This window comes from Sinocyclocheilus grahami, unplaced genomic scaffold, assembly GCF_001515645.1.
Source record: "Sinocyclocheilus grahami isolate Dianchi unplaced genomic scaffold, SAMN03320097.WGS_v1.1 scaffold145.1, whole genome shotgun sequence".
Classification (NCBI taxonomy): Eukaryota; Metazoa; Chordata; class Actinopteri; order Cypriniformes; family Cyprinidae; genus Sinocyclocheilus; species Sinocyclocheilus grahami.
This window is the reverse complement of record NW_015505324.1, coordinates 1,405,572-1,408,814: the sequence shown is the minus strand read 5'-3', so window position 1 is coordinate 1,408,814 and position 3,243 is coordinate 1,405,572.

The window sequence follows — 3,243 nt, the reverse complement described above, 5'->3', positions numbered from 1 at the left end:
GAGAGAAATATGTCAAACTTGCCATCACTCCCTGAGACTTAATGCAGCAGCGTTAATTAGATTTATGTCATTTAATGCCAAGGTAAGAAAACACAAAGTGTAGTGTTATAAATGTACATTACATTAAAAACAAAGTCTTTAAAAAGAGTCCATTATAGATGTTAGGCTTGACAGTTTGGGGCCCATATATACACAAGTTTTTGCAATGAAAAACATGAGATGTGAGTAGTGGAATGGAAAAAGGTCTCCAGAAGTGTTTTTTTTTAGTTGAAAATACTTTTAACTTGAGTGTTTTTAGAACATGTTTCATGGGCGAGGCGAGGCGAGGCGAGGCGCTGTAAAAGACAACATGTCATGTTAGAAAAACAATGGAAAAGCTGCTTTTTCATTGTTTTTCTATGTAAACATGCTAGACGGATATCTATGACCATTGCACTTGTGTTTGATGTCTTTTGCAGCTTCACACATGACACTGTTCTAAAAACGCAGTGCTCAGGTTAAAAGAAGTTACATTTTTAATAAAACCACATTCTAAAAAAAGGACTCTTCATACGTTGTGTTTTTTCATTCCCTACATCTTTAATTTTTAACGGTAAAAATCTCCCATGAAAAATCAAATCACCACGAAAAATTGCTAGAGAAGAGTATGATTAGTAGCCAGTTCCAACAAGGATGTAAAGCTTTGCTTCAGGCTATTTGAATCACAAGGCCTGATCAATTAGAAAATTGTTTTTTAATGAATTTGTGGAATGTACAATTAATACAAACAATCAAAGGATATGTATGGAATTTAAACTCAGCCGTTCGCTAACCGTATCCTCATATAATCCTCTCTTGTTAAATCCTGTTAGGCCTATATCCAGACCTATCAAACTACTCAGTACTGAGTTAATATGAATGAATCCATGCCTGTGGCTCCGCTGTGAATTGGCAGTTTCAGCTCATAAATGTTAAACAGACAGGCACTTTTATATCTTTATATATCTTTATATATCCTCTTCCTCTCACACTCGATTAAGACAAATAAGTTAGGAGTTAAAAAGTCAGTTAAGATGTAATCAGAACAAGAGAAATTATTTGATTACCGAAATATTAATGTAACCATCATTAACATTTTCAGAAGTAAAAACTTTTGCCTCTGGAAAAAAATGTAATTGCTCAATATTCCACTACAGTACCAAGCTGAGTTGACATGATCAGATAACTTCTTGCTTTTTCTGTACAATTCTGACTACAATGCAGAAATGCTCAGGATCTGTATTACTTTAGCATTGAACGTCAATGTCTTTGTTTGACAGTTTTCAGTGATATTCATGGACTTCAACTAAACTGAATGTGCTATTTTTCATCAATATGCTTTCATGATCCTGACGAAGTGATGAATTGAAGAAAGAATAAATATGAAATTAAAACACAAAAGGAAGTTGGAAATGGTGAAATCTAGCATTTTTATGCAAGCTCATGCCCAGTTATTTTAGGTATGATGTATTAAGATACAGAGCTAGCATCAGACTTCACTGGTGTTTTCATTAAGATGTACATTTGTCTTCAGCTGCCTCATAAATCATGTCAGTATGCTTTGCTCAGTCTGATCATCTGGCAGGAATTTAAGCTGACATTTAGAGTGAGCAAGCCAGTTATTTTAGAGGCAGCTCTCCGCAATGAATTGCTGACATGATATAAGATAATTTAGCAGCATCCCATCATTCCATAATTCTGTCTGTGCCTTTTATAATAGCAGAATAACCTTATCTTAAAGACACAGTGAGCAGAAATTGGAGCCATTTGAGTTTAAAGAAACTTCATGCAGTTTAAACAATTTTTTAGCATCATAGCCTCTAACTGAGGTCTTCTATTGTTGTTGGAAAAGAGAACCCTGGTGTTTATCTTCTTTTGTGTTTGGCAAAAGAAAGTAACTCATACTGGTTTGGAACAACAAGAGTCATGCGGAATTTTCATTTTTGGGTGAACTATTCCTTTAAGGAGTATCTAATTATAAGGAGGGGTAGAAGAATAGTGATTGAAAAAGATGAAATGAATACATATATTTATAGTATCTTTTTTGTGTGTGTGTGTGCTGTGTAAAACAGAAAAGTGAACGATTGAAAATTAAAATGAGCTTAGAGCACTGCAAATTCATTTAGCAACAGTAACCCATCTTCTCTGTGGTCTCTTGTGCCTGCTCTTTCCTTCTTTCCTTGCTTGGCGCCGGCAGTGAGAGTGGGCTGGAGCCATGAAATCCATCATTCCACTTCATCTGCTGCACTCTCCCTTTCTGATCAATGATAGCGCTAATAATAACTGCCACATAGTCACTTTCAGCTTGCTGTCGGTCCGGCACAGCTCCGGGCCTCCCTTTCCAGATTGCCTGGTCCGATTAAGAGCCCATTACAGGGGCTGTTTACTCATAATGTCCCTCAGGCCTGGCCCTGCTTTGTTTGCCTGTCTAGAGATCCAAAGGTGATGAGATGACCTTCTGTAATGGCAAAAGTTCATTCCCTATCAGTCACTTTCAGTGGTTTTGTTTTTGTTATTGACCTGTGTGTCAAATGTAAATAAGAGGATTTTGTTAACCTCTTCCAAATATATGTTTGAATGAACTGAAAGATTTCTCTAGTTATTATACCTCCATGTTCAAAATGCTTGATTGACTGCTTAATTTTTGACACACTTACAGTATAAAGAAACGATAAAGGAGCGATAAAGAAACATGAAAAAATAAAGCATATGAAACCACATTCGGTTGTGTCTTAAAGGGTTCATATGATGCGATTTCAAGTTTTCCTTTCTCTTTGGAGTGTTACAAGCTCTTGGTGCATAAAGAAGATCTGTAAAGTTGCAAAGACTAAAGTCTCAAATCCAAAGAGATATTCTTCATATAAGTTAAGACTTGTCCACGCCTACCTAAAACGGCTCGTTCTAACACGCCCCCACATATCTACGTCACTATGTGGAAATATTAGCATAATGCCGCCCAAATGTGCACGCAAAGAAAGAAGGCGTGGTTTCAGGAACAGCAGTAGTGTTGATGCAGCCATGTCAGGGAGACGCTGTGTTTCAGTGCGAAAGCAAAAGGACTTTAGTTGGCCTTCCGGAAATAGATGCAATTAGCAATCATTGGTTAAGATTTATTTACAACAGAACAGCCCAACCCAGATGTTCGAATTTGTACAACGCATTTTATGGACGACAGTTTTTTGAACCTAGAAGAGTACAAAGCTGGCTGTGCACAAAGGCTATTTC